This window comes from Scyliorhinus torazame, chromosome 10, assembly GCF_047496885.1.
Source record: "Scyliorhinus torazame isolate Kashiwa2021f chromosome 10, sScyTor2.1, whole genome shotgun sequence".
Classification (NCBI taxonomy): domain Eukaryota; kingdom Metazoa; phylum Chordata; class Chondrichthyes; order Carcharhiniformes; family Scyliorhinidae; genus Scyliorhinus; species Scyliorhinus torazame.
Window position 1 is genome coordinate 208,160,462 of NC_092716.1, and position 22,859 is coordinate 208,183,320.

Genomic DNA, 22,859 nt, shown 5'->3' on the forward strand with positions numbered 1-22,859 from the left:
TCCCGGAAAGCTGAACGAGCCGTCCGATGCCCTATCCCGCGGCTCATGTGCCAACGCACAAATTAACCGCCTCCAAACCCTCCACGAGGACCTCTGCCACCCGGGGGTCACTCGGTTTTACCACTTCATCAAGTCCCGCAATCTCCCCTACTCTTTAGAGGAGGTCCGTACAGTCACAAGGGACTGCCACATCTGTGCGGAATGCAAGCCACATTTTTTCAGGCCAGATGGAGCGCACCTGATTAAGGCTTCCCGCCCCTTTGAACGCCTCAGTCTCGATTTCAAAGGGCCCCTCCCCTCCACCGACCGCAACGCATATTTTCTTAATGTAGTGGATGAATACTCCCGCTTCCCTTTTGCCATTCCCTGTTCTGACATGACCGCGGCCACAGTCATTAGAGCCCTGAACAGCATCTTCACACTGTTCGGTTACCCCGCATACGTCCACAGCGACAGGGGGTCCTCTTTCATGAGTGACGAGCTGCGCCAGTTCCTGCTCAGCAAGGGCATAGCCTCAAGCAGGACAACCAGCTACAACCCCTGGGGGAACGGGAAAGTAGAAAGGGAGAACGGCACGGTCTGGAAGGCCGTCCTACTGGCCCTACGGTCCAGGGACCTCCCAGTTTCACGGTGGCAGGAGGTCCTCCCGGACGCTCTCCATTCCATCCGGTCGTTATTATGTACGAGCACTAATCAAACACCACATGAGCGTCTCCTTGTCTTCCCTAGGAGGTCCTCCTCTGGAACGTCGCTCCCGACCTGGCTGGCGGCCCCAGGACCCATCCTGCTCCGAAAGCATGTGCGGGCACATAAGGCGGACCCGTTGGTCGAAAGGGTTCACCTCCTCCACGCGAACCCCCAGTACGCCTACGTGGAGTACCCCGACGGCCGACAGGACACTGTCTCCCTGCGGGATCTGGCGCCCGCCGGCAACACGCACACCCCCCCGACACCATCAGCCCAACCCCCCCCCTTCCTGCCACCGCCGCACCCCGCGACCGCCCCCTTCCCAGGAGGATCGGGTCCCCCTCCCCTCAGCTCCGACCAAGAATCAAGGCCAAGCTGAAACCGTAAGGCTCCTGGAGGCGACAACACCGGTACAAGCACCACCACCACCGCCGGGGCCGAGGCGATCGACACGGACGACCAGACCGCCCGACCGACTCATGGCGTCAATGTAAAACAAATATGGACTGTTCACAAGAACATTTTGCTTTTCTTCCTATACCCTCTGTAAATAGTTGCAACAGGACAAAATTGTCCAATACTGTATTGCCATGTGAATGTTTTGTCCTCCCAGGACCAGCCCTGTAAACCCTTACCACCATACGAAGCATCACCCCGCCGGGTTCATTTTGACAAGGGGTGAATGTGGTAGTATGTATTGGGGGTCATGTGGGACTGGAAGCCCTAATGTCATTGGCTGACAGATCCCGGGTCCTGGTTGGCCTTTGACCTCAAGCTCCGCCATGAAGGCGGTGTATAAGAAGCCGGAGTCTTCCCCCGCAGGCCAGTTTACTATCGAGCTGCGGGGGAACAGACACGCTTAATAAAGCCTCATCGACTTCACTCTATTCGTCTCACGGCGTCTTTGTGCGCTACAGGCTGGAGCTGGTATACGTGTATACCAGGACGTTATGGTGGAGCTGGCAAGGAGGCGGGCTGCCTTTGAACCGCAGCAGTCAATGTGTTGTAGGTACACTCACAGTGCTGTTAGGGAGTTCCAAGATTTTGACCCAGTGACAGTGAAGGTTCAGCGATATATTTCTAAATCAGCATGGTGTGTGACCTGGGAGGGGAACTTGCAGGCGAAGGAGTTCCCATGTATTTGCTGCTCTTGTCCTTCAAGGTAGTAGAGGTTGTGAGTTTGGCAGTTGCTGCTCGGGCACAGTTTCCAAGGAACGTAGAGACCTTTTTTTTTTGGTTTTGAATTGTTAATTGAAAGCTGTTTTTTCCGTGTATGTTAACGGGGTAAATGTGTGTTAATAATAAAGTTTGTTTTAATACAAAAGATCCTTAGTTTGTCAGTGGAATCACTCCTGGAGCGATTCCTCCTCAGTTTGTAAATTGAAAAATTATTGGGGTCTCGTCCAGTTTCCTAATATAAATTGGGGTCTGGTCCGGGTACTGCAACATTCCATCTCCAGACAATATTTACTTCTGTCTTGAACATGTTCAATCAAAATCATTACTCACTACTATTCTGATCTTATATTTTATTAGCAGAGCTATTCCAACTCCTTACCCTTTCTTCCTTGCCTTTCAAAACATCACATGCCTCTGAATATTGAATTCTCAGATTTGGTCACCTTGCAAATATGTGATGAATATCAATTTATTCTACTTGTCATCTCAATTTATTAATTTTGTGACAGAATGCTAGGACATGGTTTTATCACGGATATAAAATCTTTTAAAGTTCACTCCTTATCTGCATCCCTACCTGCTGCTTTATTTTTCGGACACTCAGTTGGAGTCATCAGCAAAGGCACGGAGTCAGAGCAAAAGGATTATGGCTTATTTTTCCTGCGTAATATCCATGTGCTAGATAGGGAATAGAAACAGCAGAACATATCAGATGAATACATGGCTGAAGAAATGGTGCCAACGGGGGAGAGTGTGGGACCATTTCTGGGGGAGGCAAGGCCAGTACAAACTAGATGGGTTATACCCGGGTAGGACTGGGACTCATGTCCTAGGGGGAGTATTTGCTAGAGTGGTTGGGGAGGGTCTAATTAAAATGGCAGGGGGGTGGGAACATATACAAGGAGTCAAAGGAGGGATAAACATGGACAAGAGCAAAAGACAGAAAAGGATACAAGTGATAGGCAGAGAAATCAAGGGCCAGGATGAAACAGCGTCAGTGAAAAATAATGGGAATGGGACAAGGAATGTTACAAGGACGATTCTCAAGGCTTTGTGCTAATGCGTGGAGCGTTCGCAATAAAGTGGATAAATTAATCTCACAAACAGATGTTACCAGGAATGATATAGTAGGGATTACGGAGACATGACCAAGGATTGGAATTGGACATCCAGGGATGTTTAGTATTTAGGAAGGACATACAAGGAAAAAAGGTGGTGGGATTGCATTGCTGGTTAAAGAGGAAGTTAGCGCAATAGTGTGGAAGGATATTAGCTCCGACAATATGGAATATGTAAAGTAGAGCCGAGAAACACCAAGGGGCAAAAGAATTAGTGGGGTATGTATATAGAACCTCAAGTGGTAGTGGTGATGTTGAGAATGGCATTGAACAGGAAATGAGAGGTGCATGCGATAAAGGAGCATCTGTGATTATGGATTATTTGAATCTATTTATGGATTGGTTAAATCAAATTAGTAACAGCACCGTAGAGGACAAATTTCTGGAGTGTGTATGGGATGGGTTTCTGGACCGATAAGTTTGAGGTACCAACCAGAGAACAAGAAATCCTAGACTGGATATTGTGCAATGTGAACAAAATAATTGGCAATTTAGTTATGCAAGACCCCTTGATTGAATTCTTCATCAAGATGGTGAGTGATGTAGTGGATTCCGAGACTAGCACCCTGAATCTAACTAAATGAAACTATAACGGTATGAGGCGCGAGTTGGCTATGATGGATTGGGAAACATTACTTAAAGGGATGACAGTGGATAGGCAATGGAAAACTTTCAAAGTGTGCATGGGTACAAACTGAAATGTGTAACATAAAAATGTGAAAAACCAATGCAGATATATATATATTTTTTAAATGTGCATGGGTGAACTGCAACAATTGTTCATTACTGTCTGGCGCAAAAATAAAAGGGGGAAGGTGGCAAAACAATGGCTTACAGAGGAAATTAGAGATAGTATTAGATCCAAGGAAGAGGCATACAAATTGGTCAGAAAAAAAACAGCAGACGTGAGGTTTGGGAGCAGTTCAAAATTAAGCAGAGGAGGACAAAGGAATTGATTAAGAAGGGGAAATAGAGTTCGAGAATAAACCTGCAGAGAACATGAAAAGTGACTCTAAAAACATCTATTGGTACGTGAAAAGAGAAAAAAAGATTGACAAGTGCAGGTCCCTTATGATAAACCTCCTTCACTCCAAAAGCCGGAGTAAATCCAAAAATCGACCAGCTGCTGATGTGATGAATATCACGTTCACCGCAGAATTCGGTTTAAAATAAGGCATTAATACAAACAGCTTTTTAATTCAATGTGGAATAAAACCACTTCAGCTAAAGGTCAGGTAGAGGTTACCATCTGACAAGAGAAACTGAAGCTGGTTTCAAAGACTCATTAATACAAACAAAGAAAGGCTGTTCTTTTGACAGACCATAAAGATTCTTTGAGATTACTCCCAGAATATATAGATAGTCAAAACACAAGGACAGGGGATCCTTCAGATAAACAGATACACAAATCTTTCCCTAACTATACCTCTTGACACTTAGAATAACACCCTCACAAAAGTGTCTGTTTTGGTATCTAAAGAACATGACAACACTGAAAAAAGACAGGCCTCGATAGGGGCCCCCTTTGCCAATATATCCTAGGACGCCTGACATTTACACAGTCCCTACGACCATTAAAAGATCTATTAATGATAATACATCCAATTAGCCATTTGGCTATAGGTAATTAACCAACCATAGATGACAAAATGACAGATGCCATCCTTGACCGATAAGGGGATTTTATGTATAAAACGAGAAGGCATCTTAGCAGAAAAATACACCAACACATTTTCCTGCTGACCCTCCTCCGGGGTGAGAGTCAGTTCTGTTCTTAAAAGCTTGTCTCGTCAGACAAAACCACAGGTGTTGTAAGTATGGTTTTGTAGAACTTGTTAGAAATGTATTAAGAAATTGATAGGAGATACTTTAGGATTTTCCATGTTTCAGATATCTCATTCTATTGAGAGAAGTTAGTGTATTAACAGACAATTAAAGACTGTTATTTGATTTATATTTTAACTCTGCAATTCTGTATCTATCGGGAGCATTTTTTATAATAAAAATACTTTGATTAAAATTATACTGTCTAGACTAACTCTCAAAGTCTGAAATCCTAGACACTCATTTAGGAAGTCTCAAATGACTAAGGACCCACAACGTTAGAGGTAAAAGATTTAGTTACGAGTGACGGATCTGAGCTGTTCCCATAAAAAGTAACTGAGATCCTGCTTAACTGTCTGAGGCCAGGAAAAGCATTCTCCCTTTGGGAGATCTATTCTGAATTTCAGCAGAGAAACAGATTTCCCTCTTTTGTGGGTTAACCTAGAGCATAGGTTATTAATAAAGTATTATAAGGTCCGGAATAACCTAAATCCTTCACACTGACCTCTCACTTAGTATTTATACAGCTGGAGCAAAGGAACAAATCCCGAGAAACCATTCATTCTGCATTTGCCCCACTGGCTCCACCCAAAGGAATGGAGATTGAAAACTAATTAACCAAATGTCAGATCATCAACTGTCCATTTTGAAAAGCTTAAAAATGACTTGTCCAGCCGAGGGAGACATTTTCCCTCGTGTCTCGACATGACATAGGGAAGAGGCAAAGTGGCTTTAAGAGACTTTGGACAGAGTTAGCAAGGGGGCAAGAACATGGCAGATGGAATAGGATGTGGAAAAGTGTGAGGTTATCCACTTTGTGTGTGTGTGTGTTGCGGGGCGGGGGGGGGGGGGGAGGAGAGACTTTGAGGTGGATGATCAGCCATGATTGTAGTGAATGGCTAAACTGGCTTGATGGGCTGAATGGCCTGCTCCTATGTAAATTGTCCTTCAGTCCCATGTCAGTCAAGCATTCCCGGGATGAGGTTTGTTCCCAATTTCTTCTTTTGCTGTTCCTGGCCTGAACGTTCTTCACTTCGGTGTATGTTTCTGCCCTGCATGTAAATAGTTTTGATCCTGGGATGGATGCACCACGTCTGAATGGATGAACTGGCAGCGGGTAGCTCACACCACATCTGCTCTTTCAGGTCCGCATTCTGAACCAAGGCTCTCTTTCAGGTCCGCATTTTGTACCAGTGCTCTCTTTCGGGTCTGCATTTTGTACCAGTGCTCTCAGTGATATCATGTAGCAGGGATTTTAAAATCGCCAGCCATGGAATTTCTCCAGCTAATTTTTTTCCACTCTTTCACCAAACTCTTTTCTCCATTGTAACAGCATTGGAACCAGTGACTGGTGATCTATATCTGGTGATCCTCAGGTTAAATCCTCCGCTCTGAGGTCCCCACCTCCTTCAAGAAGACCACCATAATACCAGTACCAAAGAAGAACAAGGTCGCCTGCCTCAATGACTACCGACCGGTGGCCCTGACGTCGGTTATCATGAAATGCTTCAAGCGGCTAGTCATGAGACGGATCATTGCCAGCTTCCCAGACGGCCTCGATCCACTGCAGTTTGCCTATCGCCCCAACCGGTCGACAGCAGATGCTATCTCCCTGGCTCTACAATCAACATTCGAACACCTCAACAAGGACACCTATGTAAGACTGCTGTTTATCAACTACCGCTCCACCTTCAACACCATTATCCCAACAAGACTAATAACCAAACTCTACAATCTTGGACTTGGCCCCTCCCTGTGCAGCTGGATCCTTGACTTCTTCACCAACAGACCGCAATCTGTCAGGATAGGCAACAGCATCTCCTCCACAATAGTCCTAAACACCGAGGCCCTGCAAGGATGTGTGCTCAGTCCTCTACTGTACTCCCTATACACACACTTTTTATTTTTAGTTTAGCGTACCCAATTCATTTTTTCCAATTAAGGGGCAATTTATCGAGGCCAATTCACCTACCCTGCACATCTTTGGGTTGTGGGGGCGAAACCCACGAAAACATGGGGAGAATGTGCAAACTATACACGGACAGTGACTCAGAGCCGGGTTCAAACCTGTGACCTTGGCGCCATGAGGCAGCAGGGCTAACTCACTGCGCCACTGTGCTGCCCATCCTATACACACACTTGACTGTGTGGCAAGATTTAACTCCAACTCAATCTATAAGTTTGCGGATGATACGACTGTGATGGGCCGTATCTCAAACAACGACGAATCAGATTCCAGGAGGGAGATAAATCACTTGGTTGCATGGTGTACCGAAAACAGCCTCTCTCTAAATGTCGGAAAGACCAAGGAACTGATCATCAACTTCAGGAAGCGCAGCACGACACACACTCCCGTCTGCATCAATGGCTCCGAAGTGGAGATGGTCGATATCTCTCCTGACAGCCTGAGCTTCACACAGAAAATGCAGGCATATGAGGGGGTCATTGAATCACACAACACAGAGAGGCCATTTTGCCATTCATCGGTGTTGGCTCTTCAGAGTTATCGTATTTGTCCCACTCCCTGGGTTTTTCCCCATTGCTCTATGAATCTTGTTTTGACGTTGACTTAGATTGATTTTCAAAATTAATTACGGACTTTGCTTTCGGGCAGCACATTGCAGATCTTGACTCGCTGTGTAAACAAAAAATTGTTCTCATCTATCCTTCTAGATCTTTTGCCAGTTATCTTAAATCTGTGCCCTTTGCTCATTGACCCTTCTGCCCGGGGAAACAGTTTCTCATTATCTGTATTGCCAACACAGCGTTGAATATCTCTATCAAATCTCTTTGATCTCTGCTCGAAGAACATTTTCAGCTTTTTAAATCTCTTTATAGCTGATGCACGATCAATTACAATTAAAGACGAGGTAGTAACATGACTGAAGGCTTTAATAGACTAGAACTGTTCCCCAGCAGCTTCGGTACAGAATGAGGGCTGCTGGGACGGCACCGGTTCTTATACCCCGCCTGTCAGGGCGGAGCTACATACCAAACAGCCAATGGTAGACTCCTAGGTTTAACCAATGGTCTTCAGCCTCTCGGGTACTGCAATACCTGATAATACCACATTAGCTATGGTCCTTCATTCATGACATAATTCTGGTAAATCTCTCTGTACCCTCTCCAAGGCTTTAACATCCATTAAAAAGTGTGGTGCCCAGAATTCTAGACAATAATTTACTTTAGGCCTAATAGGATTGTACACAATGTTGATATATTTTGCATATTTTTACACATTTGTACTTCTAATAATCAAGGATTCCATCTGCTTATCTAACAGCTTTCTCACGCTGTCCTGACAATATGATAAGTGTATGTGAACCCCAGATTCCTAAACATCTAGAGAATATTCCTATTTAGTTTATATTACCTCACATTAATTCTTCCTCCAAAACATCAATCACTTCGCATTAACAATGTTAAATTTCATCTGCTATATATCTGCCCTTGCTAGCGTATGGTTCTCTGAGCCCTGATTATCCTTCTGTCGCCCATTCTCCAGTTGTATTTTTCCCCAATGCAATAATCAGCTGGGCATTGAATCATGAAGGGTTTTACAGCCAAGTCATAAAACTAAATCTTATTAAGTGCCCCTAAATTAAAGGCAAAATTCTGTTTGCTGGAAATCTGAAATAAAAACAGAAAATGCTGGATACACTCAGCAGGTCTGGCAGCATCTGGAGAGAGAAACAGAGTTAATGCTGCAAGTTCAACCTGGCTCTTCTTCAGGATGCTTTGCCACTTAGCCATTCTGACTGAGTTTTGAAATGTAACCATGTCTGATTGATACCTCTGACTATGAAGAAGCAGCCATATGGACTTGAAGCGTTAATGCTGTTTCTCTCTCCATAGGTGCCTCCAGACGTGCTGGATTTATCCAGCATTTTATCTTTGTATTTCATGAAGTGGCCTTGCGTGTGTGGAGGGCCAATCAAGGGCAGCAATCAGGAGTGGGACTTACGGAAGCCAACTGCAGTGTTGCTACTACTACCTTGGTTTCGATCAGATAACTCAGCATAGGATGGTGAGCAGACTTCTAACCTTCCTGCCCTATGAAGTTCACTTGCTGAACGGTGAAACTTGCTGTATCCTTTGAGGAATTTCAAACCCATGTTCAATTGCATAGATCAGTTAAGCATTTACACATCTGAACAGCAACATATTTGGAGAGAGACTGCTCAGCAACAATAATGGTTCCTTCACTGCTGAGAGTAAATTCAATGCTCTCAACTGGGAACAGCACTTGAACGGGGCACAGATCAGAATTCAGGCTACATCAGCCATGATTTTCACATCCATTGGATCTACGTTTATATATACACTGAAGCTACTTGCGAAATGCATTATGATTTTGCTACACATAGCGAACAGATGGAAACTGTTGAATAGGCATTTATTTAAAAGCAGAATGGGGCGGCACGATGGCGCAGTGGTTAGCACTTCTGCCTATGGCGGCTGGTGGAGACCAAGCAGCATGGGCGCAGTGGTCGCAAGGGTTTCTTAAACGCTGCTTTGAGGAGCTGAAAACCGAAATGCTGGCACCAATGAAGGTGGCGATTGAGAAGCTAGTGGAGACCCAGAAGGCCCAAGGGACGGCGATCCGAGAGGTGCGGCAAAAAGCCTCGGAGAACGAGGACGAGGTCTTGGGCCTGGCGGTGAAGGTGGAGGCACACGAGGCGCTGCACAAGAGGTGGGCGGAAAGATTTGAGGACCTGGAGAATAGGTCGAGGAGGAGGAATCTTCGGATTCTGGGTCTCCCTGAAGGAGTGGAGGGGCCCGATGCCGGGGCATATGTGAGCACGATGCTCAATTCACTGATGGGCGCGGGAGCCTTCCCGAGGCCCCTGGAGCTAGATGGGGCGCACCGGGTCCCGACAAGGAGACCCAAGGCCAACGAGCCGCCAAGGGCTGTAGTGGTGAGGTTTCACCGCTCTATAGACAGAGAGCGTGTCTTGAGATAGGCCAAGAAAGAGCAGAGCAGCAGGTGGGAGAACACGGAGATCCGAATCTACCAGGACTGGAGTGCAGAAGTGGCCAAGAAGAGAGCTGGCTTTAATCGGGCTAAGGCTGTGCTCCATCGGAAAGGGGTGAAGTTCGGTATGCTGCAGCCAGCGCGATTGTGGGTCACATTCCAGGATCGGCACCACTATTTTGAAACGCCTGAGGAGGCTTGGAGCTTTATACAGACTGAAAAGTTGGACTCAAATTGAGGGTTTGTTGTTGGGGGGCGGGGGATGTTTGCTGTATATATGGTTTCAACCACGTGTAGGGAATGTTCCCTTGGTTGGGTGCTGGATGGGGAGGGGCGAAGGGATTTGATGGGGAGACTGTGGACGGTGTTGGAGGGAGGGGAGGCCCGGGGATGGGGAATTGAGGTAAGGCCGCAAAAGGAGCTGCGCCAAAGGGGGCGGGGCCGGCTCAGGAAAGCTGACAAAAGTGCTGGCTACGAGAATTGAGGACTGTGTCCCGGGGTTGATCCATGAGGACCAGACGGGATTTGTAAAGGGCAGGCAGCTAAACACTAATGTGCGGAGGCTCCTCAACGTGATTATGATGCCATCGGTGGAGGGAGAAGCGGAGGTAGTGGCAGCTATGGACGCGGAGAAGGCCTTCGACCGGGTGGAGTGGGAGTATCTTTGGGAAGTGTTGCGGAGGTTTGGGTTCGGGGAGGGGTTCATCAGCTGGGTCAGGCTGCTATATAGAGCTCCGGTGGCGAATGTGGCTACGAATCGGCGGAGGTCGGAGTACTTTACAGGGGTTGTTTAGCACAGGGCTAAATTGCTGGCTTTGAAAGCAGACCAAGGCAGGCCAGCAGCACGGTTAAATTCCCGTAACAGCCTCCTCGAACAGGCGCCGGAATGTGGCGACTAGGGGCTTTTCACAGCAACTTCGTTTGAAGCCTACTTGTGACAATAAGTGATTTTCATTTTCATTTTTTTTTCACTTTCGGCTGTACCGAGGGACGAGGCAGGGGTGCCCCCTGTCCCCCTTGTTGTTTGTATTGGCAATTGAGCCTTTGGCCATGGCACTAAGGGAGTCCAGGAAATGGAGGGGATTGGTCCGAGGGGGAGAGGAACATCGGGTGTCACTGTATGCGGACGACCTGTTGCTGTATGTGGCAGATCCAATGGAGGGGATGGTGGAGGTCATGCAGACTCTAAGGGAGTTTGGGGACTTCTCGGGCTATAAGCTCAATGTAGGGAAAAGTGAGCTCTTTGTGGTGCATCCAGGGGACCAGGGAAGGGCGATAGACGACCTACCATTGAAGAGGGCGGAAAGGAACTTTCGGTACTTGGGGATCCAGGTGGCTGGGAGTTGGGGGGCCCTGCACAAGCTCAATTTGACGTGGTTGGTGGAGCAGATGGAGGAGGATTTCAAAAGATGGGATGTGCTGCCACTCTCGCGAGCGGGCAGGATACAGTCGGTTAAAATGATGGTCCTCCCGAGGTTTCTCGGTGTTCCAGTGCCTTCCCATTATGATTACCAAGGCCTTTTTTAAACGGGTAGGTAGGAGCATCATGGGTTTCGTGTGGGTAAATAAGACCCCGAGGGTAAAGAGGGTGTTTCTGGAGCGTAGCAGGGACAAATCTGTGCGGCTATTATTGGGCAGCTAACGTGGCGATGATCCGTAAGTGGGTAATAGAGAGAGAGGGGGCGGCATGGAAGAGGTTGGAGATGGCATCCTGCAGGGGCACGAGCCTGAGGGCGCTGGTGATGGCACCGCTGCCGCTCTCGCCGACAAGTTACACCACGTGTCCGGTGGTGGCGGCAACGTTGAAGATCTGGAGGCAGTGGAGACGGCACAGGGGCGAGGTGGGAGCCTCGGTTTGGTCCCTGATTCGGGAGAACCATCGGTTCGCCCTGGGAAGGATGGATGGGGGGTTTCGGAGCTGGCATCGGGCAGGGATTAGAAGAATGGGGGACCTGTTTATAGATGGGACGTTTGCAAGCCTTGGGGCGCTGGAGGAGCAGTTTGGGTTACCCCCGGGAAATGCGTTCAGGTATAAGCAAGTGAGGGCATTTGAGAGACGGCAGGTGAGGGAATTCCGTTGCTCCCGGCACAGGGGATTCAGGACAGGGTGATTTTGGGTATATGGGTCGGAGAGGGCAAGGTGTCGGCGATCTATCAGGAGATGAAAGAAGAGGAGGAGGCCTCGGTAGAGGAGTTAAAGGGCAAGTGGGAGGAGAAGCTTGGGGAGGAGATAGATGAGGGTCTGTGGGCTGATGCCCTGAGTAGGGTTAACTCCTCTTCCTCTTGCGCCAGGCTCAGGTTAATACAATTTAAGGTTACTCATAGAGCACATATGACAGGGGCGAGGTTGAGTAGGTTCTTTGGGGTGGAGGACAGGTGTGGGAGGTGCTCGGGAAGCCCAGCGAATCACGTCCACATGTTCTGGTCGTGCCCGGCACTGGATGGGTTTCGCAACGACTATGTCCAAGGTGGTGAAAGTCCAGGTCAAGCCGAGCTGGGGTTGGCACTATTTGGGGTAACGGATGAGCCGGGAGTGCAGGAGGCGAAAGAGGCCGGTATCCTGGCCTTTGTGTCCCTGGCAGCCCGGCGGAGGATCTTGCTATTATGGAAGGACGCGAAGCCCCCCAGTGTGGAAGCCTGGATAAATGACATGGCAGGGTTCATTAAGCTGGAGAGGATAAAGTTTGCCTTCAGAGGGTCTGTGCAGGGGTTCTTCAGGCGGTGGCAATCATTCCTACACTATCTCGTGGAGCATTAGGAGGTGGTCAGCAGCAGCAGCAACCCAAGGGTGGTGGGGGGGGGGGGGGTCTCTTTCGAGGGGGGTATTTGGGTGGGTGGGGGGCTTCCCCAAGGGTACCTTTGAATGTCATATGGGGGGGGGGGTTGCTATATACGGGGGAAACCCAATGCATAAGTTTTGTATTATTTTCGATTGTTGTGTTTGTGTTCTTTTTTCTTTTTGTTATGGGGGGGGGGGGGGGGGTTGTTAAAATTTTGTTGGAAAATCTGAATAAACATTTTTTTTTTTAAAAACACACAAACACAACAGCCAATCACAGGCAAGAGCATACACAGTACAAAACAGGGAACACAACACTTCCTGGGCCCTCGAGCAGGAGGCAGCTCAGGGCACAGAGCTCCGCCAAAGCCACTCAGACATGCACCATGTGCTGAGTGCCACTACAAGATAGAATTAGGAATAGGTCCACAGATTCAAGGGCTATGATTGAACCTCAGTAAACAGTTTACCAGTGTAAATAGATGTTTGAAATAAAACTGCGTTGTACCATTCGCAACCGTGTTGGTTCGTCTGTGTAGCAGAGTACCCAACACTTCAGGGCTGGGCCCAAGCAATTAACCTTCCCAGCCCTGGGCAGAAAATGCAGGAAGCGATGCTTGAAAGTGATCTGGTAGCCCAAGAAAAAAAGATAAATTATATCCTATAAAACTTATAAGTGTGCAACAAATGGCAAGTAAGGCATAATATTAAAACTGATAGCGACTTTATCAATTTGGAGAATTTTTATTGAGCCATCAACCTCTATTCCCTTTTTTAAATAAAAGCGGACAACTTCCTTGAACAAACCTGGTTATATCTAGAGTTAACTCGAGAGTTCATCTGGGAATTCGCAAGGTCAATTTTGTGCTCTGTATTAGTCAGTTGTAAAAGTGCACCCAAAGCTTCTCACAGTTTTTCATGTTGCCTTTGTGGAGCAACAGGCTGGCCACAAGTTTGGGCTCCATGGAAACTGTACATGCCGTCTTAGTACCAAATTGGCAACCACCCATGGTGGGCATACATTTGGCATGGGCCAAGCAGAACATCAGCCTGGTGAGGACATTACAAACACGCACTAGAAGTAGATTGTGGTGTCAGCGAGTGTGTAATAGTGTTGACCCGATGTTAGCGCAGCCATTTCTGACCTTTCCACTCCACCTGATGCCCTCTTTTAAACACGCACAGCTGAATATTAATTTAACAGCAGGAAGGCCATCACTCTCTTGATCACCACCACCCCCAGCACCCACCCATGCACACACCAATGCTATTTAAATACATTATCAACAGCTTGAGGACTAGTTGCTGATTCAAGTGCTTTGTGATTTGCAGGTCTGGTTAAAGTTGGTGAGGTCGACGGAGAGCAGCGCTGCACTTGACCATGCAACTGGAAGGGCTCTAAACAGGCCTTGCTACAAGGTATGCGTGCATTTGTTATCATTCTCCCCTGGGCTACAGCACGAGGGTGAAGGAGCAGAAATGGCAAAGTGGGAGTACAAGGTCCTCACAGAGGAAGGGGGCAGCCAGGGCGCACGCACTGGGGAGGGAGGTGGGGCTAAGAAAGGGTTGTGCACTAGAGGTGGGGGGGGGGTGTAAGAGGACCCACCAGAGGGGGCACAGGGAACACATGGGGGTTCCAAGCACAAGAGCAAGCCCCAAAAGTGTGAGGATGAGCGAAAGAAAAAATATGACTTTTGCAGGCAAGATTGAATGCACCCGAACAGAGCAGGGATAAATGTCCTCACTGTGCAATTTGTCTTGTTGGTGAAGATTTAATTCTTGGCAGCTGTGTGAGAATCATGAGGAACTATCAGAAGAAACTGTATTGGGAGAAGCAAGTCACACTATCGTAGGAAATAGTATTAGGGTAGGGTCAGAGTAAGGAGAATGTAATCAACTCTAAACTAGGATTACTGTTTATGTCTGTGATTACATGGAGTATGGTCAATAAGATTGGTGAGATAAAGGCACTGATTGACATGTAGAAATATATGGCGATGAATAGAGACCAGTCTCAAAGAAGGGCAGGATTGGCTATTAAATACTCCGGGAAAGGTAGCAAATAAGGAGGGGTTTAAGGAGTGCATTGCAGTGCTGAAGAGAGAGGATGTTCCAATGAAATCATGGACAGAATCTAGTTGGTTTGAATCAAGAATCTACTGAGGTACCATGATGTTGATTACTGTAGGCCATATGCCACCAACCCATGAGAAAGACACAGAAAGAACAAATGTGCAAGAAAGTTACAGGGAGGTGCAAGAATTAAAGAGTAGTGGCACTGGCCATCATTTTCCAATCCTCTTTTAACTTGGGGGTAGTGCAAAAGGGCTGGAGAATTGGAAAGTTACACCCTTGTTAAAAAATAAAGTCAAATGATAAGCCCAGAAATAACAGGCAAGTTAGTTTAACTTTGGTGCTCGTAAGATTTAAAAAAAAAAAAACCATTCCAAAATTTGTGGATGACAACATTTGAAAGTATTGGAAAATCGGAGGCGGATGGTGCTAAGCTTCAAGAGGACAAAGGCAGGTTGGTGACATATGTAAACACGTGGCAGATTAAATTTAATACAAAGAAAGGTGAAGTGATTAATTTTAGTAGGAAGAACACTGAGAGGCATTATAAAGGGTGTAATTCTAAAGGGGGTGCAGGAGCAGAGGGCACTTGGGGTTTAGGTGCACAAACCACAGACGGGGTTTAGGTGCACAGACCACAGAAGGCGACAGAGAGAAGGTTGAACATGTGGTTAATATAATAAACAATAACCTAGCTTTAAATAAATAGGGGCATAGAGTAAAAAAATCAAGAATACCATGTTAAATCTGTCATAATATACATCTATGTATATAATGGAGTGCAGACAGGCAGTGATTGACACACAGGATGACCAGTAAGCACACAGAACAGAGCAGCCAATCACCAGACAGGCCACGACCACTAAAAAGCCAGAAGGCGCCAGTTTTCCCGCTCTCTCGGGACCCAGCCTCTGAGACAGTCAGAGTTCGTAAGCTGGCCAGTGCAAACGCCATTTGGTAGCTAGTAAGTCTGGTTAGGCGAGTATCAGGTCTCCAGTCAAGTCAGCATAGTGTCAACCCACAGTTGAACATGTATAATAGTTTGGATGTTGAATAAAATCATGTTGCATTTTATCAAGTGTTGGAGGTCTGTCGCTCGCTACACTGCATCAAGTGCAGTCCACATTGACCCAGCCTACACACATCAAAATCTGTATAAAATGTTGGTTCAGCTTCAACTGGAATATTGCATCCAGTTCAGGGCATTGCACTTTAGGAAGGATTTGAAGTTAAAGGGCCGGAATGATTCATGAGAATTGTTCCAGGGACAAAGAGGAGAAGGTGGCTCTTTGGAGGAGAGAAGGTTGGAGAAGATTTGATCGAGGTGTTCAAAATCATCGAAGGACCTGAAAGGAGGACATGGGGATAAAATAGAATTGTAGAATGACTACAGTGCAGAAGGAGGTCATTCGACCCATCTCATCTACGCTGACCCTCAAAGAGGCCATTCGGCCCATCGCGTCTACACTGACCCTCCGAAACAACACCCCCATCTAGGCCCATGCCTGTAACCCAGTAACCTCACCTAACCGTTTTTTCATAAATTTAGAGTACCCGATTCGATTGTTTTTTCCCCCAAGGGACAATTTAGCATGGCCAATCCATCTACCTTGCACACCTTTGTTTTGTGGGGGTGAAACCCATGCAGACACAGGAAGAATGTGCAAACTCCACATGGACAGTGACCCAGGACTGGGATCAAACCCAGATTCTCAGCACCGAGAGACAGCAGTGCTAACCACTGCACCATTGTGCCACCCACCTTTTTGACACTAAGGGGCAATTTAACATGGCCAATACACTTAACCTGCTAATCTTTTGACTCGGTGAGGAAACCGGAGAACCTGGAGGAAACCTATACAGACACGGGGAGAACGTCCAAACTCTATACAAACAGTGACCCAAGGCCGGAATCAAGCCTAGGTCCCTGGTGGAAACTGTTCTCATTGGTGCATGGATCAAGAACCAGAGGACACAGATTTAAGATGATTGGCAAAAGGAGGAACAGCACTATGCGGAAAAATCTCTTTACTCAGTGAATGGTTCGGATCTGAAATATACTGCCCGAGATTGTGGTGGAGACAGATTCAACCATGGCTTCAAAAAGAGACTTGGATCATTATCGAAAGAGAAAAAAATTGCAGCTCTTCAGGGAAAAGGCAGGGGAGTGGTACTAGGTTCATTGCTCCTTCAGAGAGTTGTCCCAGACACAATGAGTCGAATAATCGCTTTCTGTGCTGTAACAATTCTATGTTACCATGATTGTGTGAGGCATTGTTTAGTTGTGTTCCTTAACTAACACAATTAGTTATATTCTACCTTCATTACCAGGTTCTGAGCATTACTTCACTTTCAGAAAGCATTATCACGTTACATCTTCGCCTGACTAGAAGCTTGCAGTCATAACATTGTCGGCTATATAACCTTCTTCAATTTTGCAGGCTCTTTCAAATAAAACTATTTACTGTCCTCGGTGCTCCATACTGGCTCACAAGTCTTATCCACCAAGAAATTACAGAGTACACAGTACTGTATTTTCCCCTTTAATTATATCTCAAGTACCCGGCATCGCACCCTGATTGGCACAAGTGATGACTAAACTCTGGTTCTAAATTCACTGAGGTCCAACTATAGCCAATGGTATCATGAAATAAAAATTGCTTATCGTCACAAGTAGGCTTCAAATGAAGTTCCTGTGAAAAGCCCCTAGTCGCCACATTCTGGCACCTGTTCGGGGAGGCTGGTACGGGAATTGAACTCGCGCGGCTGGCCTGTTGTGGTCTGCTTTAAAAGCCAGCTATTTAGCCCTGTGCTAAACCAGCCCTATTAACTCATCGATTAGTCTGCTCGCAATTTTTACTACTGTGTGTAACTTATTCTTGTGTGCATCTTTGTATTCTTGTACTTTCACCTGCACCCACCACCTTTCGCCTCCCGCCCCACCAATCATTTGCTTGATTAGTGCACTGCGTAGAACTGCAAACCATAGAGATTGGACATGCCATCACCTGACTTAACAAGGACCATTAAAGTTCATTTCTGTAACCGGTGATTAGGAGCTCATGCAGCTCCCAAACCAGTCAGGGGCTGGTTTAGCGCAGTGGGCTAAACAGCTGTCTTGTAATGCAGAAAGGCCAGCAGCGCGGGGTTCAATTCCCCTACCGGCCTCCCCAATCAGGCGCTGGAATGTGGCAACTAGGTGCTTGTTTGAAACCTACTTGTGACAATAAGCGATTATTATTTTTATGTTTACGCTCTGTGAAGATATAAAGCTTGAAATAAGGTGACATGCAAACCTGACCTAAACTTATGCTATTGGGCAAGGTTAGTTTAAGTTATCCCTCTGAATGATATTCAGTGATCCTGCGGGATCCCAGCTTATATGTGAGCACTTGATCAAGATAAGATCGATATGGAAGAGTGTGTCATTTTCGCCAAACGGGAAATTTTCTACATATTCAAACTCCCAATTCTGCATCATATGCTGCCACTAACACAAGTTCATTTGAACTGTGCCTGTTGATCCCTTGTGATTGACATATAAGAGTGACAGATATTTTTGAAGCTTCTGGAAAAAAAGCCAACATTGAAGGTAACTATATTAAAGTTGGTTGTCCTACCTTCACAGTAGGAATATACATATTTTGTTGTTATGAACCAGAGCCCCAGGAACATTCTGTCAGAAATCTCAAATATCCATGGCAGCATACATCATATTTTTCACTGTGTTAATTGCAGGTGGCCTTGATTTATCAAAGGTCAATCTCCAAGCAGGGTAGCTATGGTATAATAAATATTGGAGTGCCTTGTTTGGAATACCAGGTTACTTATTAATATGTGTGGTGTTTTCTTACTGTAGGTGTGTTGCACTGTTGCAACAATAAAAAATACTGGTTTCATTTGACAGCCGAGAAAGTCAAGGTCAACTTTAGCCTTCTTATATTGCTACCTAAAGATTACAATTATTGACCAATAAAATGCTTGCTTACTTTCAGGTTAGGAATGAGGAAATCCAGACAATCCCATTCACTGTAGTAAAAACCATGGCTCGAATGCTGCAGTGGCAATGCTGATTCATTGAGCTGCAGATGCTTGGGCTGGTGGAAGGAGACCCCGCAGTCATAATACCGCTTTTGAGAGAGTGTACCCAGGGCATCAGCGCAGCCTACAATTACTACTTTCTTTCTCTTCCCCACCCACAATACCCTTCAATAAACAGTGCAAGGGGAATTTCAATTGCGCAGGCCATGATGTTATACTGTGCGACACTATAGTATACAATAATGATAATGTACTGTCACCTGCAAGACTGTTCTGCTACCTTCTGCACACAGCATTACTATTGTGAAGGACATGAATTCCATGCTGGAGTGACACCTACCCACGCTTTAGTGCCAGTTGTCATAGGCACCAAAACCTAGGCCATTTCCCATTTGCCTTCCAACAGGGATTGACAGTACTTTGGAAGGTATAAAGTAGTAAGCAAAGCTTACTTGTGATAGTTTAAGTGAGTGGGTAAGGGTCTGGCAGATGGAGTACAATGTTAGTAAATGTGAGGACATCCATTTTGGTAGGAACAGCAGCAAATTGGACTACTATTCAAATTGTTAAAAATTGCAGCATGCTGCTGTGCAGAGGGACCTGGGTATCCTTGTGCATGAATCACAAATAGTTAGTTTGCAGGTGCAGCAGGTAATAACGAACACAAATGGAATTGTGTCCTTCACTGTTAGAGGGATGGAGTTTAAAAAACAGGGAGGTTATGTTGCAGCTGTATAGAGTGCTGGTGAGGCCACATTTACGTATTGCGTACAGTTTTGATCTCCTTACTTGAGAAAGGATGTACTGGCACTGGAGAGGGTGCGGAGGAGATTGACTAGGTTGATACAGGAGCAGAGAGGATTGGCTTATGAGAGGAGACTGAACTAATTGGAATTTAGAAGAATTGAGGGGTTGGGGGGGGGGGGGGGGGGGGGGAGATCTTATTGAACCATATAAAATTATGAAGGGAATAGATAAGATAGAAGCAGGGAGGTTGTTTCCACTAGCGGGTGCAACAAGAACTAGAGGGCAAAGCCTCAATAAGGGGGAACAGATTTAGGATTGAGTTGAGGAGGAACTTCTTCACCCAAAGGGTTGTGAAACTGTGGAATTCCCTGCCCAGTGAAGCAGTGAGGCTAGCTCTTTGAATGTTTATAAAGGTAAAGATAGATAGATTTTTGAACAGTAAAGGAATTAAGGGCTATAGTGAGTGGGCGGATAATTGGAACAGAGTCCACAAAAAGATCAGCCATGATCTTATTGAATGGTGGAGCAGGCTCGAGGGGCCAGATGGCCCACTCCTATTCTTGCTCCTAGTTCTCGTGTGCTTATGTGAACAATTTCAAGTGTACCTACTGATCACATAATAGGAAGAGGCCATTTGGTCCATTATGTCGGCACCGGTTCTCCAAATGTATATTTCACCGAGCACCATTCTCCTGATTTCTGCCTATAACATTGCAAATGGTTCCTTTTCAAACAATCATCTTATTCTCTCTTAAATGCACATTTTAAAAAACATGAAGCTGGCAGAATGGCTGTTGCAGGGACCCTCGGAGGGGAGTGGGGGCGCCACCAGGGGGGGGGGGGGGGGGGTCTAATCTCGGTTGGGAGTCTCAGAACCCATGATCCTCCGTATCAACCTCTGGATCATGTGTTCCCATTCCTGGAGGCAATCGCAGCCCCAGCCCCGCTGACCACCCATAACTCCCACTGACTGTGGAGGCCTGTGGCCGCACAACTGAATGCTATTGCTAATTGGGAATTGGCAATACTAGTTTTTTTAAATTTCCAATTAAGGGGCAATTTAGCCTGGCCAAATCACCTACCTTTCACATCTTAGGATGATGGGGGGTCAAACCCACGCAGACATGGGGAGAATGTGCAAACTCTACGTGGACAGTGACCCGGGGATAGTATTGAACCCGGGTCCTCAGCGCCGTGAGGCAGTAGTGCTAACCACTGCACCGTCCCTGGGAATTGGCAATAGCAGTTAAACGAACACTTCACATCTCCCGAGAGGACCCCCGTGGGTAGGCATGTGTGAGTTATTGCCTAGCATCTCAATCATACCGTGATGCCTGGAGTGTGTGTCTGTCTGTGCGGGAGGCACCACCACGGACACAGCAGCCAACATCCAAACACCCAGGGGTTGGGCCCCAGCACTGGAGCCATATCGGCGATCAGAGGGTGGGTGTGCGCACTGGGGAGGAGCCTAGAGCCCAGTCCAGATAACACTACCTGCGGGTGTCTGGTGTACAGGGTGTTGGGTCCAGTGATCAGGGGCTCCCCCGCTGCAGCCGGGGGTGCATGTAGCAGGTCGGGTTGGATGGCAGTGGAGTGGGTGGGTAAAGGAGGAATGGCAGGTCCTGCGGAGTGAGACACCACTGGTTGTCTGTCTCACAGCCTCTCCAATTCCTTACAGATATTACACAGAATGGATGATACCTTGGACCCCACAAAAGCTGCCCTCGTGGTGCTGCTGGCAGGCCAGGCAGCCAGAGGCTGGAGAAGGCGGCAGCAGCAGTGGCGACAGAGACTCGAGGTGGCGGACCATGCGCAGGGCTGCGCTCCACACCCTTGGGATCCAGCAGCCCATCAGGCTATGGAGGGACCCAGAGGGAGAGGCCGGCAACGGCCCAAGGTGTACAGGTGTCGCTGAACGTTTGAACAAATGATGATCAGTGTGTGCCGGGGACATGGCATCACGTGGAGGAGGATACCCCTCCCGGTGGCTGTCAAGGTCAAAGCAGCCCTGAACCTCGACACCTCGTGATCATTCTAGGACTCGAGCAGGGACTTGTGTTGCATCTCACAAGTTGCAGTCGACAATTGCCCCTATGAGGTCACGGATGCCCTGTTTGCCCACGTGGCTATCTAAACTTTAAAAAAATAAATTTAGAGTACCCAATTATTATTATTTTTTCAATTAAGGGGCAATATACCATGGCCAATCCACCTAGCCTGTACATCTTTGGGTTGTGGGGGTGAAATCCATTCAGACACGGGGACAATGTTCAAACTCCACATGGACAGTGACCCAGGGCCGGGATTCATACCTGGGTCCTCAGCGCCGTAGTCCCAGTGCTAGCTACTACGCCATCTGCCGCCCCTACTATATAAACTTTGATATGGACCATGCCCATCAAGATGCCCAGGCAGCAGGTTTCTCCACCATCACCGGGGTGCCCTCGTTCCTGGGGGTAATAGATGGCACACATGTTACCTTGTGCTCACCGGGCCGTCTGGGAGTGCACTTCAACAGGAAACGGTTCCACTCCCTTAATGTCCAACTTATGTGTGACCACATGAATATCATGGGATTGTGCAGGACAGCTACATCGTGGGGCAGTCAGAAATCCCCCACCCTCTTCGAGGACCACGTAGGATGGCCAGATGGCTTGTGGGGGATAAGGGCTGAGGACCTGGCTAATGACGCCAGTACGGAGGCTGCAAACCGATGTGGAGACCCGATATGGCCAAACAGGCTGTGATTGCGCGGCTCATCGGACTCCTCAAAATGCAGTTCCGATGCCTCAACTACTCTGGTGGTGCACTGCCGCCCACTTGTTGTGGCCCTCCACAACCTCCATAAGACCATAAGACTTAGCAGCAGAATTAGGCCACCCGGCCCATCGAGTCTGCTTCGCCATTCAATCATGGCTGATATTTTTCTCATCCCCATTCTCCTGCCTTCTCCCCATAACCCCTGATCTCCTTATTAATCAAGAAACTATCTATCTCTTGTCTTTTAAAGACACTCAGTGATTTGGCCTCCACAGCCTTCTGTGGCAAAGAGTTCCACAGATTCACCACCCTCTGGCTGAAGAAATTCCTCCTCATCTGTTTTAAAGGATCGTCCCTTTAGTCTGAGATTGTGTCCTCTGCTTCTAGTTTTTTCTACAAGTGGAAACATCCTCTCCACGTCCACTCGATCCAGGCCTCGCAGTTCCTGTTAAGTTTCAATAAGATTCCCCCCTCATCCTTCTAAACTCCAACGAGTACAGATCCAGAGTCCTGAACCGCTCCTCATATGACAAGCTCTTCAATCCAGGGATCATTCTAGTGAACCTCCTCTGGAGCCTTTCCAAGGCCAGCACACCCTTCCTTAGACACGGGGCCCAAAACAGCTCACAATACTCCAAATAGGGTCTGACCAGAGCCTTTTGTAGCCTCAGAATTA

At 47.1% G+C, this 22,859-nt stretch overlaps 1 protein-coding gene and 1 long non-coding RNA gene across 3 annotated transcripts in view; both read right to left on the bottom strand.

Annotated features, from left to right (window-relative positions):
* Positions 1-2,539, bottom strand: part of LOC140384919 (uncharacterized) — a 34,034-nt gene extending 31,495 nt beyond the window's left edge. The window contains exon 1 of the long non-coding RNA XR_011933217.1: positions 2,444-2,539. This is a non-coding gene — a long non-coding RNA (uncharacterized lncRNA). The remainder of the gene's footprint in view (positions 1-2,443) is intronic.
* Positions 1-22,859, bottom strand: part of LOC140384543 (uncharacterized) — a 246,255-nt gene that overhangs the window by 83,197 nt on the left and 140,199 nt on the right. The gene's annotated exons all lie outside the window — the stretch shown is intronic.